Here is a 16302-nt window from a genome sequence, read left to right on the forward strand (position 1 = left end):
TTTTTTTTCTGGTATCCCTCACACTTATTGACTCTTGCTTATATCTCCTTAGTCAGAATGACTTGGTATGGATGTCTACAGTAGCAAAGAGAATGGGAGATATGTTTGTTTAATTGAACATATTGAAAATTGAACAACCTGGATTCTATTAGTACTGCAAAAGGGAGGCAAGTGCCAATGTTTATCATATGCAGGAATTGTGTTTTGTTTTTCATTCCTTCTTTGAACTTAGAAACTTCGCTTAAGGCCTGTAGCACTGCAAATTTGAATAGCTAAAAGCTCAATTTAAAAATTAGTTGAAAAGTTCTGATCCTTAGACATGTAATATTTATACCTTTGATGTAACAATGTTTATCTTTCAGAAAAGAAGCAAAAATTTCTGGAAATGGGAGAAAATACAACAGGTGAGATGACTGGAGGGGGTCTAAAACTGCTGATTTCTTGCTTGCTAGAAAAATTCAGGTTTGCAATGTCTGGGAGTTAGAAAAATGGCAGGAGAATTTTGAACACAGCAATATTTAACACCTAAACACTGCACAGTTCCTAGCCCTACCCTGAGCCCTAATCCTAATCCTAATCCTAATCCTAATGATACTAAGACTGACTTTAACTTTTGCCACGAACTACCTAAATTTAATTATCTCCTCATACTCACTATTCATTTTTTAAGTATAGACACCAAAAAAGCTAGCATATACAACCACAAACAAAAAGATATAAAAAAGAAAAAAGTGGCGGGAGGTGTTGTTTCTTGAGATGTTTGACTCTATGTTGTCCACGCGACCTCTGTTTCTAATTCACAAAGAGCATGATGGTGTTTATTCTAATTTTTCAAGCACCTGACCAGGATCTTGGGATATCGCTGTTCTTTTCTCCATTTACTGTAGTTGTAAGTCACTTAATGACAATGCTGGACTCAGTATTGTGTCTTTCTTTTTTCTTTTTCCTCTTTTTGGGTTACACCCACCAATGAACCAGGGTTACTACTGGCTCATGCACTCAGGAATAACTCTTGGCAGTACTCAGGAGATCATGTGGGATGCTGGGAGTTGAACCCGGGTTGGCCGCATGCAAGGCAAATGCCCTACCACTGTGCTATTGCTCCAGCCCAGTATTGTGTCTTTAAAGGCTAGACCTTAAGGTTTCCAATAAGTATTGTCTAAGCACCAGAAAGCCTCTCTCTCTGCTTTAGGGTCTCATAAGTCACAAATGGAAAAGTCTGCTATTTCCTATGGTGATTGCTCTTTCCTGAAGGTTTCATTTGCCAGGAATTTGCTCCTGAGGTCGAGTTCTTCCTCCCGTCCATAGAACCCCTTCAGACTAGAAACAAATATGGAGGATAGCTGATAGCGTTATAAGGTTAGTTCAAGCTTGATTTCAAATTTCACCCTGGAAAGAAGAGGATAATAGATTTTGTATGCATAAGAAAACCATTCATTTAAATACTTGATGAGGAAGCTCTGAGGAGGTCCACCAACCTACTTAGGGTTCTGGGGTTCAATTTGTACTTATTTCTATTGTTTTCCATTATCACATACACTAAATTCTGCTCCAGTCACTTTTGCCACTGTCCCATTCTGTTGAATCATCTGTGTATCTGCCTGAGATTCTGTCTTAGTCGTGTCCTTATCACTTTTCTAGTTGACTGTCTTAAAACTTTTCATTTCCTTTCACCCCGTCAATCCATTGTTCACAGAGCTCCATATTGGTTTTTCTAAATTCCCATGTCCTCATCAAAATTTAGCCTCAGACATTTTTTTAAATCTATCATTTTAATTTTGTTGGTTTGGAGGCACATCTGGTGGTGCTCAGTGTGGCAATTTACCACAACAAAATCACTCAGGTTGGCACCTTTGAGCTCTGTGTTCAGGGTTGATTGCAAAGAATGAGACAGATGGATGCTGTGGCATGTCCAGGTCGCAATCTAGTCTGGACAGCCCCAAACAGAATAATAAGAAGCTGCCATTGATTGAACACAGTTTCTGTCTCCCACCCTCCCTGGCTCCATGACTCCAGAAACATGAGCTACTGTTTACCTTAATAGCACTGTAGCACTGTCCTCCCGATGATCATCAATTTGCTCCAGCAGGCACCAGTAATGTCTCCATTGTGAGACTTGTTCTTATTGTGTTTGGCATATTGAATACACCACAAGGCGCTTGCCAAGCTCTGCCGTGTGGGCGGGATACTCTTGGTAGCTTGCCAGTCTCTCTGAGAGGGATGGAGGAATCGAACCCGAGTCAGTCACATGCAAGGCAAAAACCCTACCCGCTGTGTTTACCTTAATTGGGTCCATTAATAATTAGTTAGCATCAATCTCATAATTTAATTCAAAAATTGTTCTGAAAACCTAGCAATGTCTTCAAGTGCAATGTTCTCCCATATCCATGTACACAATGGTTATCCTGTCCATAGCAGGATTTATTGCAAGGCATCTCCTTATTCACTATTTCCTCCTTCCCTTTCTTTGAAGAACCATCTTAGAATATTTACTTGAACCCAGTCATTTTATAGATGAGAAAATTGGAAGAACTCATGCCTAAAATGCTCTCCTTTTCCACTTCAGAAGCAAGCATATGTTCCCTGTTTAAATTCAATGTATTGTCTCTGACATTTTCTCTTTATAAACTAGATCAGAAGTTCCTTCTATGGGTCTTCATAGCATCTTTCCATATTGTGACCATTTTTTCTTTCATTTCTTTCAACTAAACTGTAGATTCCATGAGAACAGGACTTGAGCTTTATTTATATTTATATTTATATAGATTCTAACAATGCACAAATTTAGTCAATGTTCCATGGTTTTTTATTAGATAAATAGTTGGTTATATATGGGGAAAGATTCTGCTGATAGTGAAATAATATTAAAAGACTGTTTCACAGATATATAGACTGAAGGATTAGCTTTTCTCTTTCACATTTGCTGGCTCAAGTGTTTTCCTTTCAATGTGTCACCATGAAGATATATGTCCAAACAATTTCAGTGTTTCTATTTTAATTGGAAACAGTTCTTTTCTTCCAGCATAGTGTTTTACTTTCCTAGAAGAATAAAATCAGAGTTAAAAATGTCAATAACCTTAACTGTGCATAGTAATCCAAAGCTTGAAAACACACTTTTTACTTTATAGCTCTCTCTCTGGTGTGTGTGTGTGTGTGTGTGTGTGTGTGTGTGTGTGTGTGTGTGTGTGTATCACGATCACGATCCTCCTGTTGTTCGTCGATTTCCTCTAGCAGGCACCAGTAACGTCTCCTTCCTCCTAGCCCTGAGATTTTAAAAGAGCCATTTCAATGCTCTTCCAGGATTAGGAGAATGAGACCCATCATTGTTACTGATATTTGGCATATTGAATACAACACGGGCTGTTTGCCTGACTCTGCCGTGCGGGCAGGATACTTTTGGTAGCCTGCCAGGTTCTCCAAAGGAAAAAATAAGATAATAAGATGTCGCGCGGCCGCATTTGCAACATTTGTGGCCGTGTGCTTCTGGGAGCTGGGTTTTATAGTCTCTGTGTCTTGGCCATTGATGGGACCAACCTGGCGCTGGCAACAGCTGGTGGGTGTGACTCCTACCTACTGGAAGATGGAGGGTTTAGGTGGAGAAGGCCCAGTCCCAATTCGAGTAGGCTTGGAGATTTCAGCCCCAGGATCCGCATGCCTGGGTTCCTCTGCCAGTTCTTTCATGCATGAGGCCCGTCCAGATGTGTGGAGAGTGGTCCCAGCATGGCTGTGGCTGGCTCTGGAGGTCCTCAGCTGCTGGGACTCTGGTTGGGACGGGGGGGGGGGGGTGAGGAGGGGGGGGGAAGAGAAGCTCAACCCTCCCCCCTCCAAGGGGCCCCAGTGAGGACATATGTATATATTTAAATTTTCTGTTTGTTAAGAGTTTACACTACAATGGACCTCTTTAACCCATTGATACAACAAAAAAAAACAAATCTATCTTTTACAACAATCCTAAGAGACTAATGGTCTTCTTTCCCCAATCTACAAATTAAAAAAAATCCAAGAGATTGTGAGGATGGCTAGCTCAAGTCTTGTGGATAATCACTGGCTCAAAAATAAACTTTCAGTTTCTAGTGCTCATCCCTTTAATTGTGCCAGACATGCTTTCCAAAAACTATCAGTCTTAACTCTCTAGTGAAAAGGCAGGGATTGTGTTGCTGGGCCCACACTTAACCTGAATGGATCTGATGCCCACATGCTGAGTATCATTTCTGTCACTGGGGCAGGAATCCAAGTTTCCTGTCTCTTGGCAATTTACCTCATCTTCAGAACTCCAGTTAGTTTAGTGGACACAAAAAGCAAAGCAAAATCAAAAGATGAGAAAACAAATACATAGGCCCATGAAAAATAGGTGAGAAATATGAAATAAGGTTTGTTCAGTGACACATGAAGTTATGCCGAAATGAGCTGCTGTAGTCCCTCAAGCCCCACGTATGGCGGGCATGATTCTTGCTTGGGCTCTCTAAGGAAACAGCTCCCTCTTTAGGTAAACTGGGAAATCAGCAGTAATTCGGATTGCCTGGCTCCCAAACTGCCCAGATCTAGAGCCCCTGCCAGAGGTTGCCAGAGGTGTAGAGCTCTTCCAGGTACATCACGGATGTCTTAAACAGTTTGACTTAGGAATGTTCTATATTTGTTAAGTGATCACGTATTATGCAGAACTGTGAATTTCAAAAAACTGCTTTGGTGGCTAGGACTAAGTCATACACTCGTCTCAGGTCTGTAACTTTGTTGTTGCAAGCTGTGAGGAAATCCTATTGCTTCTCTCTGCTTGCATCACGCTGGAGAACAGGGGCAGAGAAGGGGCTGGAAATGGAAGCAGAGCCTGCAGAAGGAGGTGGTCAGCTCCAGACTTGAAGGGAAGGGGGAGCATTCTGAGTCCCATCTTATGAGTGTGTTGGTTTGTTGCTGATTCCCGTCTCATGAAGACCCTTCACTGCATGTGAGGAGAAGAACTAGAAGAGGAAGAGTGAGAGGGTGGAGAAACCGGCAGGGTGTGACCTGAGCTAATGTGAGGAGGCAAAAGGAAAATGCAGTGGCTTGATGAATCTCTTCCAGTTATAGCTATTTAATATTATTGGCTGTAAAATAGTAGTCTGTAATTGGTGAGGATTCTAGGGTTGCCAAAACCAGTATCAAATTCATCTCCTAAATTCTCATGAACTCATCTGAGATAAGTGTTCCTCAAAGACCCTATATTCCTCTTCTTTTAGGAAAAAAGTTTAGGATGGCAAATTTCTATCAAGTAGGGAGAGCTGGGAGGTCATAGAGTTATAGTCAAAAATCAGAATCTAGCTATTAGAGAACCCTCAATGACATTTGAAACCCTTTATTGCTCCATAGAATGCATTGCACTTCTAAAAATCAGATAAACCATCAATACCAGCTTCTTTCTGAGGCCACCTGGATGGCCCGAGGCTGTCTGCACACCCTCCCTGTAATGCAAACACTTGGTGGAATGTGCCCTTTCCCCCAATGGCACCAGGATTCCCAAGATCGAGAGTTAGGACTTATGCTTCACTGTGTGGCACTGAGAAAATTCTGCTCACCTTAGGACTTCTTTTTTTCTTTTTTCTTTTTTCTCTCTCTTTTATTTGGGCCTCCCAAGTAGTACTCAGAGGGCAGAGGGCCACTCCCATCAATTATTAGCTAGTTGGACTGGAATTCGATGATGGGATCTGAGAACATAGTGCTGCTCTGGTCATGTGGTCAGAGACATTATGTGCGCCAATCCAGAGGCACTATGGGGGCCCCCAGAGTCTCACCTGGCCGTACCAGGGATGACCAAGGTTGGCTGCTTGCAAGATATGCAACTCAGCACCTCAACACTATCCTTCTGCTCCTTCCCTCTGACTGCTTCTATCTCTGAAAGAAGAAGTTTTACTAGATGAGGTGTCCCCAGCTGTGTTCTGCAAACAGAGAGGATTTTGGGATTCAGACTTCCTTCTACCTAACGGACCAGAGGGGGTCCTCTACCTCTAGGTCATATAAGAACCCCATAAAATATTTTGGTTAAACAAGAATCCAACAGCTAAAACATGTTTAAAAATTACAGGACTAGAAAACTCCTGTTCATTTATTCATGCAGTCACTCAACAAATATTTATTGAGCCCTTGCTGTTTTCGAGGGACTTTTGTCAAGGAAACAGTGGTGAGAAAAAGAAACAATCAAAATCAGATTCCTCTGTGCAAACCAAACTATATTTTAAAATCAGAGGCAGAAAACTTCCTGTTTTCTGGTCCTCTCACTTCCCTTCTTGAATCTGAAGTCTAAACAGCGAATAGATGGTGTTCTCAGAATCCCAAAATGTTAAGAAACATGATTTCCCTAACAAGAATTCAGACACTTGAGTAGACAACTTTGGCTTTTAAAAAATTACTTGTTCAAAAACTAGTTCAAAGCAAACCATTGAATTCACACTGAAAAGTTAAGACAGGTAGAGAGGGGAAGACTTAAAGGAAACTGAAGGTCCAGTAGATTGTGGTAGATAAAGGTACTTTGATGGTGGGCCTGGTGTGACAGGTCACTTTTTGAAGAGGTAAGAGAAAGGACTTGTGAAATATATGCAAATGGTGTGAGCCAGTGCTATCACAATAAAAATGAAGGGTTTTCTTATTTCTATATAAAAAAACATTCTCAGATGTAAATACGTATTCATGCTTTGTGACTCCTGCTTGACTGGTATTTCATGGGGAAAACACTGACTTTATCATAACAATTGAGTTGCACAAAATTATTTGTATGTTTTTTTTAAGTTATTCACCCACTTGTTATAATCCAGGGTTGGGAGAGAGAAAAATGAAATTGATTAAAGGCCCACTCTTTGACAAGTTCTTTGCGTGTGTGTTTGTGGGGGGGGGGACTGGAAGTGTTGAAGGGGATTAAGGCTATAACCAGAAATGCTCAGGGATTACTCTTGGCTCTTTGCTCAAGGATTTATTCTGGTGAGGTTTGAGGAAACACAGGGAGTGTGGGGATCAAACCTGAGAGAACCTCATACAAGGTAAGTACACATTATTTGCTAGACTATCTATCTCTCCTGCCTCGTGATAAGAGTCTTTCTGGGAAAGTTCATATACATCTCTTGCCTCATTTAATCGTGCAATCTTCAGAGTAAAGATTACTGCAAGAGCTATTTACCAATTTTAGAGATAATGAAATTGAAGCTTATAGTATTTTTGTAAACTTCATGAAGTCAGTAAGAAGCCCACATTTGAAATCTGCAGTTGTCTAATTTGAATACCCATGTATATCTTTCCTACCACGTGGTGCAACCTCCCCACTTGCTCAATATTATTTGTTCCCAGCTTTGCAATCACCTTTGGGCATATCTCTGAGTAATAATTAGAAAAAACAAGAGATATGTTACCATTTCAAAGGTCACTAATAGCTTCTCTAACCCTCTTTTCAGCAGAGAAGGTAAAATTCAGAGAATTGTACTTTGTGTGCATTTTTGGATTTGACACACAGGAATTAGGGAATACCAATCGTCAAGGTAGAAAAGTAATCTGATTTTTATAGACTCAGTTGGCCAGGATTTATCAGAGCGTCCCCAGTGCTGAGCGTCTCCTCAGCACTGCTTGGAAGCTCCTTTAAAAATATGTCAATAGACTGAACTCTTAATCAAAATGCACAAAGTGGCTGGCTGGATCCTTCTATGCTTATAAGACATACACTGAAATTCTCATGATCAACAGAGATTTAGAATGAAAGGTTGGGAAACCGTCTAAGTGATAAAGTAGGGGAAAAAAGTAAAGGCACTCAAACTCGTATCATACTAAATAGCATTCAAATTTAAAGGAATGAAATAGGAACAGGGGGCCAAAGCAAGAGTATAGCAGGCTGGGTTTTTGCCTTGCATGTGACCAACCTGGGTTTGTGAGGGCGCGGATCGTGATCTCCCTTTAACGACAAAGAGACTCCAGAGACTGCAAACAGCAAGCAAGGTTTATTGTAAGACTGGCTAGCCAGGGTCAAGCCGCCTACACAGACACGCAGGTCAGTTAGGTGAGGCAAGACCCCGAACTTCTTCAAAGGGGATCTTATATAGGCCTTCACTGGCTGTTACAGCAAAGCCCGCTCATTTCATAGCCAATAGATTTGTAACAACATATGCTTTCTTAACCAATCCATTTAACAGTACATCACTCCTTAGCCTATAGATTCAAAGATCAGCATTTACGTACATAGGCATTGTGACTAGTGGGCATCAGGTAACTGGGACATTTGGTTATCACCTGGCTTCCTTTGATTCTCAGCCCTGCATTCCGGAGGTGGATAAGGGAAGAGTTCTAAGGGAGGTAACAGATAAGGAGGGCCCAACAAATGGTTCCCGACTTTACGTTCCAACAGGGAAGAGTTTCATTCTAAGGCTCTGCTAGGGAGGGGGCAGGAAAAGGAGAGTTACTAATTTATAGACTTTTAACTCTGGAATCTCCCTCAGGGTCCCTAGGGACCTAACAGGTTCAATTCCTGACACCCCACATGGTTTCTGAGCACTGCCAGAAGTTATTTCAAGGTGCAGGGCCAGGAGTAACCTCCAAGAATCACTGTTGTGGTCCCAAAGCCACCTCCCACTTCTGAAATAAAGGTAACGAAAGCTGGGATGAGCATTGTTCACTGGTGCAGGGATTAATAGGCCAAGGAGACTAAACTCTTATCTACATAACTGTGATAAAGTTGCAGCAAAATTTAAAAAACAACTACTGGTAGGCCTGGGGACATACATCGATAGCCCAACAGTAGAGTGTGGCTTTAACATTTCGCTCTCATCATTGGACAGCTCAATCAGACAGAAAAACGATAAGAAAACAAAAGCTCCAAATGAGGAACTGGAAAAGCTGGGATTAATAGGCATGTATAGGACCCTCTTCTCCCAAGATGCTTGATACACTTTCTTCTCTGGTGAGTGTGAAATGTTCTCCAGGATAGACCATTAACTTCAGCATGATTAAGTGTCTAGAAGGTAAAAAATAAAAATCATATCAAGCATTTTTTCACACAATGAGGGTGAAAATTAATTATATGTTTGTTTTAATAATATTTTGGGGGGGGGTAGACCACATCCTGTGGTGCTCAGGGCTTATTCCTGGGTCTATAATTGGTGATCATTCCTGTTGGTGCTGAGGGACCATATGGGGTGCTGGAGATTAAACCCAAGTTGGTGCTCTACTATCTCTCCAGCCTCAGAATAATAAAAACAGTTTCCAGAAAAAGGAAACAGAATAATATCTGGTTAAATAAATATTGAGTCAAGAAGTAAATTTGAGATAAAAATATTCCTTGAAACAAATGACAATGAAAACATAAGCCGTCACAATCTATGGTAGACAGCAAAAGCAATATTGTGTGTGGTGGAGGTAGATACGAGGCTCATAGCAATGCAGATATACAACAGGAGACAAGTAAAAGCTCAAGTAATTAACCTAATTTCACAGCTTGAGATGCTAGGGGAAAACAGTAACAAATTAACCCCATGATAAGAAGAAAGGAAATAATAAAAATTATAAACAATTAGAAACCAATGACATAGGAATCAAGGAAAAAACACAAAGCATTCATGAAAAAGAAACCAAGGTGCTTTTTTTAAAAAATAAAAATCAATAATGACAGTCCTTTTTTGATTCATATCAAAAATAAAAGAAAAATGCAAATAAATGAGATCAGAGATGAAGGAATCAGAACAAAAGTCCATGTCCAGACTGGTTTACTAGTGATTTCTAACAATTTTTCAAAGAAGACATACTACTTATACTCTTTAATCTCTTCCACAAAACTCTCTTCCAAAAATGGTAAAAAATTGGGAATTCTTCCCAGCAGCTTTAATGAAGCATACATTACCCTGATACTAAAAGCAGTCAGAAATATTACTAAAAAAGAAAGTTATAGATCAATATCCCTGATAAGCATCAATGCAGCAGATTATCAAATTTTGGCATACCAAATCTGACTATATATTAAAAGGATTATATGCCATGACCAACAGAACTTAAGAAATGTATCAATTAGTGTAATACACACTATCAATAAAAGGAAGTATAAAAATAATGTAATCATGCAGATTCAGAGAGAACTTTTAAAAAGCTATCATCTATGACTTAAAAACTCTTAAAAACATAGGGATACAAATAATGTATCTCAAGTTAGAAATAGTCATATACAGGAAACCCACTCCAATATTATATTCAATGTCAGAAAACAAAATACTTTAAATCCTGAGATAAGTCACAAGGTAAAGTTGTCCACCTTACCCACTATTATTCAGTACAGTTTTGGACGTCCTTGTCATATCAATCAGGCAAGAAAAAAATCAAAGATATACTAATTGGAAAATGACTGGAACAATAACTCTTTGCAGATGACACAATGATAATACAGAGAAAACCCTAAGGACTCCTCTAAAAACTATAAGAAAAAATAAGCCAACCAAGTAAAGTAGAAAGTTACAAAAGCAACACACAAAAGAAGTTGAATTTCTACATATAAACAATGAACTAACTAGGAGAGAAAGAAATTTAAAACTACATTTAGGCTTTGAAATATAAGTATCTAGAAATCAACTAAAAAAACGATGTGAAAGATGTGTACACATAAAATTCGAAATCACTACTTAAATAGAAGAAAACATAGGGAAATAGTTCATGTTTGTGAGTTGAAAGAATTAAATTTGCCAAATACATCCTATCTGAAGTATTATATAGATTCAATGCAATCCTTCTCAAAATTCCAATGAGTTTTCAAAAACACTACTGAAATGTAAGTGTAATCAGAAAACTTCATATACAGCCAAAAAATTTCTGAGAAAAAAGAATATGACAATTATAACATCCTTAGCTTTAAATCACATTGCAAAGCTATAGTAATAAAAACAGCATGACACTGGAATAAATGGAATAAGTCTGAGAGCCCAGACATAAACCCTCAGATACATTAACATACTATGACTGATGCAGTTAGGTTCATGAAGTGGAAAAAGAAAATCCGTGCTCGCTTCAGCAGCACATATACTAAAATTGGAATGATACAGAGAAGATTAGCATGGCCCCTGCGCAAGAATGACAAGCAAATTCGTGAAGTGTTACATATTTTTGAAATTTGCTTATAAATGGACAGACATGGAGAGTATCCTGCTAAATGAAATGGTCAGAAAGAGAGGGAAAGACATAGAAGGACTGCATTCATTTGTGGAGTATAAAACAACATAACATGAGGATGACACCTAAGGATAGTGGATACACGGGCCAGGAAGATTGCTCCATAGCTGGAAGCCTGCCTCATGAGCAAAGGGGAGAAGGCAGCTGGAATAGAGAAGGGATGAAAATGATGGCCCGAGGAACCGGTCGGGATGGGAGATGTGTGTTGAAAGTAGATAATGGACCAAACATGATAACCTCTCAGTATCTGCATTGCAAACCATAAATGCCCCAAAGAAGAGAGAGATTATGGGGAATATTGTCTGCCATGGAGGCAGGGGGAGGGTGGGAATGGGGGGGTATAAAGCGGATATTGGTGGTGACAATGTGCACTGGTAGAGGGATGGGTGTTTGCTCATTGTGTGATTGTAACCCAAACATGAAAGCTTGTAACTATCTCATGGTGATTCAATAAAATTTGAAAAAAAAGAAAAGAAAAGAAGAAAAAGAAAATCCTCTTTAAGAAAAGGCCCTCCCGTTGATCATCGATTTGCTCGAGTGGGCCCAGTAACGTCTCCATTGGAGACTTTGTTGTTACTGTGTTTGGCATATCGAATACTCTCGGTAGCTTGCCAGGCTCTCGGGGAGGGGCGGAGGAATCGAACTCGGGTCGGCCATGTTGGCTGCGTGCAAGGCAAACGCCCTACCTCTGTGCTTTAAGAAATGGTGTTAGGAAATTTTTTTAGCCATATGCATATAAGCGAAACTGGATCCATATCTTACACCATACACAAAATTAATTCAAAGTGATTTAAAGATCCCCAAATTGACTACTATTCATAAATTAAATGAGAAAAATACATGCACGTATACCAGGATATGGATCTTAGCGATTTCTTCCATGATTTTACTTCATTATAAAGAAAATAAAAATATAGGATTCCATCAAACAAAAAGTTTTTACCTGATAAAATTACTTGGATTAAAATAAAAAGATGGCCTATGAATGAGAGAAAATATTTGCACACAATATATCAGATAAAGGGATAATATACATTATACCTAAAACACTCCCAAAATTCTATAACAGAAACATAAATAACCTCTGAAAATGGAGTAAGGGGTGCTGGAGAGACAGTACCGTGGCCAGGCCACTTGCTTTGCAAGTAGCTAATCTTCAGTTTTATCCCTGGCACTACATAATTGGTCTGTCCCAGCACCACTAGGAGTGATCCACTGGGAGCACAGAACCAGGAATAAGACCTGAGCAACTTTAGACATAACTCCGCAAACTGAAATAAATTTGGGAAAGGAGGTGAACAAATACTTCCTCAAAGAGGACATTTGATGGCCAATAGGCATCAGAAAAAGTATTGATCACCACTTATTAAAAAAAGGAATGCAAATCAGAATGACAGAGTCTCAGAGTTTGCTACAATTTAGATAGAACTTGAAGTCATCATGTTAAGTGAAACAAGTCGGAGTGAGAAGAACATACAGTGGATGATCTCCCTCATCTATGGTATATAGAGAAACAAAACAAGGGAACAGATAGCATGAAATGACGACACGCCCTTGCCTTTGATTACAAAACTGAGATTACCAATCAGTGGGGTAGAGGTGGGGTTGAGGGAAGAGGTGGACTAGAAATAATGTAAGGACTGTAGTGGAAGGGTTTGGGCATTTTGGTGGTAGTGAAAGTAACAGTAACTTTATATATTCAAACCATAAATGTTGGCACTATTGTAATCGTGCTAGCTTAACTACACCAATTATTTTATTTTAAAAAGTAAACAGAAATGGAGTAATTGTTAGCTAGGTCTTGGAAAACTCATAAGCCTAATATATTTCTAGCTGGAATAGTATGCTGGTTCAACCACTTTGGAAAACTACTGTGAAAATTTTAAGGACTACTGGAGCGATAGCACAGTGGTAGGGCGTTCGCCTTACAAGCGGCCAACATGGCCGACCCGAGTTCGATTCCTCCGCCCCTCTCGGAGAGCCCGGCAAGCTACCGAGAGTATTCCATATGCCAAACACAGTAACAACAAAGTCTTCAATGGAGATGTTACTGGGCCCGCTCGAGCAAATCGACGATCAACGGGAGGGCCTTTACCTTTTTTTACCTTTACTATATGATCCCAAAATTTCAGTTTATGCTCTAGAGGCAAAAACATATGTTCACTTTTAAAAACTATGCAATGTGTCATAAAAAATATGTAAATGCCCATAAACTGAGGAATAAATTTTTTAAAATGTGCCATATCCATACAAATTAATATTATTTGGCAATAAAAATGAAATAACACTACATTATAACTACAGAAAATACAATATAAAATATGAATGGACCTATAAAATATTATACTAAATGAAACTTGTTCTAAATGGAAGAAATAATCACCTATTAAATATCTAGAATAGTCAAATTCACAGAAAGAGGAAGCATACTAGAGATTGCCTGGATCTGGAACTTGGAATAATGGAGAGTAATTGCTAATGGGTATGGGTATTATTCTTTGTAGTTCTGAAAATAGATAATGGTGAATGAACAATTTCCTGATTATATTAAAAACCACAGAATTACAGATTCTAAAATAATACGTTAATTATATGTTAATTATTACAAAGGCAACTAAAAAATCAAATGCTATCTTTGTATAACAACCATCAGTGAAGCAAGGACACAATACCTAACTGTATCTGATTTCTCTTCTTCCTGGGTACTATAGCACTGTCCTCCTGTTGTTCATTGATTTGCTCGAGTGGGCACCAGTAACATCTCCATTGTGAGACTTGTTACTGTTTTTGGCATATCGAATACACCATGGGGAGCTTGCCAGGCTCTGCCGTGTGGGCAGGATACTCTCAGTAGCTTGCCAGGCTCTCCAAGAGGGATGGAGGAATCAAACCTGGGTCGACCACGTACAAGGCAAACACCCTGCCCACTGTGCTAAAATACAAATACTTAAATACAGAAATAAGATTGTTTTGACTTGAGTTTCTTTCCTTTTGAATCCTCCATCCGTATCTGACTGTTGTTCTTGTTCATTTTCATCACTACAGACTCCCTTGCAGCTAGTGACTGGATTTCACCTAGTAGAATATAAGTCTAAGTGATACACACTACCAGCAGCCTAGCCTATATAATTTTTCCAGTGAATGAATTTCCAAGGAAATTGAGGGTGAAAGAGACATAGCACGAACAAAGCCTGGGTTCTCGAATGACTGCACAATTCAGTGAACCCTACTGAGCCATGACAGATCTATGATAAAATTTATTTTTATCCACTGAGATTTTGAGGTTGTTTATTGCAACCTCTAAATTAGAACAACAGCTTGTCCTAGTTGCATGGGAAAATTATTATTCCAGATCTCTGGAAATGTTCTTAATAACCGTTTATCATTTTAACTGATAAAGTTAACCTTATAAAATTGAAATATTATTGATATCCTTCAAGGATACGCATTAATCTTGGAAATCTTATAGTCAAACATAATCAGATTTTCCTGCAAGGCAGATGGATAAGAATCACAAAATGATTCTAATGTCTCTAGTAGTGGTGTGTAAATATGAAAACATTTCAATATTTTATAATATCAACTTTCACATCAACTAAGAGAACTTTAGATGTGTTATTTATACAATTCTTTCGAGCTTATGCCATTGGCATCTATTCTCACCAATGTTATCGTGCAATTATTAGGTAATTTCAAAAAATGTTTATAGAAGTTCTGTTTCATGCCTCCAAACAATCAATAATTTATACAGTCAGATTTATAATCATATAAGTGAGTATCATGTAGTCTTATATATATATATTTTTTCTACTCCTGGCAATGTTCAGGGCTTACTCCTGGCTCTGTGCTCAGGGATCTTTACTGGTGAGTGGTAAGGTACTACATATGAAGTGCTAAGGATTAAGTCCAGGTTGGATGTATGCAAGGCAAGTGCCTTACCCCTGTCCTATTATGTCCTATTATGGTTGGGTAGCCATTCATATGATCTTTTATTTATTTATTTATTTATTTTTATTTTTTTTGCTTTTTGGGTCACACCTGGTGATGCACAGGGGTTCCTCCTGGCTCTGCACTCAGGAGTTACTCCTGGTGGTGCTCAGGGGACCCTATGGGATGCTGGGAATCGAACCCCGGTTGGCCGCGTGCAAGGCAAGTGCCCTACCCGCTGTGCTATCTCTCCAGCCCCCATATGATCTTTTAAAACAATTTTTGGGTGACACCCAGAATTATTTTGGGAACACTCTCAGTGAAGTGCTCAGGGATAACTCCTGAAAGTGGTTGGGGGACCATGTAGTAACAGATATTGAATTCAGTTCTTCACTATGCAAAGCAAGTGCTCCAATCTGGCTCTATCATGTGGGATTTTAAGTAAAAACATTCAATCAAACATTAACTATGAACAATATTGCAGAATGTCAAGACTAAACACTTTCTCACTAGTTCAGGTATTGACTTAAAGAAAAGTTTTACTGATACACAGTTATACTGTCACTGACACTGTCACTGTCCTCCCATTGTTCATCGATTTGCCTGAGGGGGCCCAGTAACGTCTCCATTGTGAGACTTGTTGTTACAGAGTTTGGCATATCGAATACGCCAAGGGGAACTTGCCAGGCTTTGTCGTGCGGGCAAGATACTCTCAGTAGCTTGCCGGGCTCTCCGAGAGGGGTGGAGGAATAGAACTCCCGTTGGCCATGTTGGCCGCTTGCAAGGCAATGCCCTACCCTGTGTGCTATCACTCCAGCCCAGATAAGTGTGTATATCTCTATAAATCAATATTTATTTAGCCAACGGGAATCTCATGTTTTGACTCCATGTGCATTATTTTTTATATGCCCCACTAGTTTGAATATTTTTGAAACCTTTACTAATCATCATAATTTTATACACAGATAAATCATTTACGAAACAAATATGGAACAACATATTTGGAATCTGAACAGTCCCAGACAATTTTGGATATAGACTCCCTATATCGTGGGCATTAGTCACTGGTGAAACTGCTGAGAACCCATAAGCTCAGTCTTTTGTGAAATGCACATTCCAAAGTAGAATTTTCAGATGTGACTAGATTCCTCATCATTTTCTCCAGGACCAGATTCCTATCATGGGCCTGGAACTACACACAGGCTGAGCAGCTGCTTCTTC

At 39.3% G+C, this 16302-nt stretch overlaps 1 non-coding gene across 1 annotated transcript; it reads left to right on the forward strand.

Annotated features, from left to right (window-relative positions):
* Window positions 1-10983: 10983 nt before the first annotated feature.
* LOC130017251 (U6 spliceosomal RNA) lies at window positions 10984-11090 on the forward strand. The gene has a single exon (XR_008791355.1). It is a non-coding gene; the product is annotated as a U6 spliceosomal RNA (small nuclear RNA).
* Window positions 11091-16302: the final 5212 nt, after the last annotated feature.

The sequence above is a fragment of the Sorex fumeus genome, unplaced genomic scaffold (genome assembly GCF_029834395.1).
Source record: "Sorex fumeus unplaced genomic scaffold, SorFum_2.1 ptg000183l, whole genome shotgun sequence".
In the NCBI taxonomy this organism is placed as follows: domain Eukaryota; kingdom Metazoa; phylum Chordata; class Mammalia; order Eulipotyphla; family Soricidae; genus Sorex; species Sorex fumeus.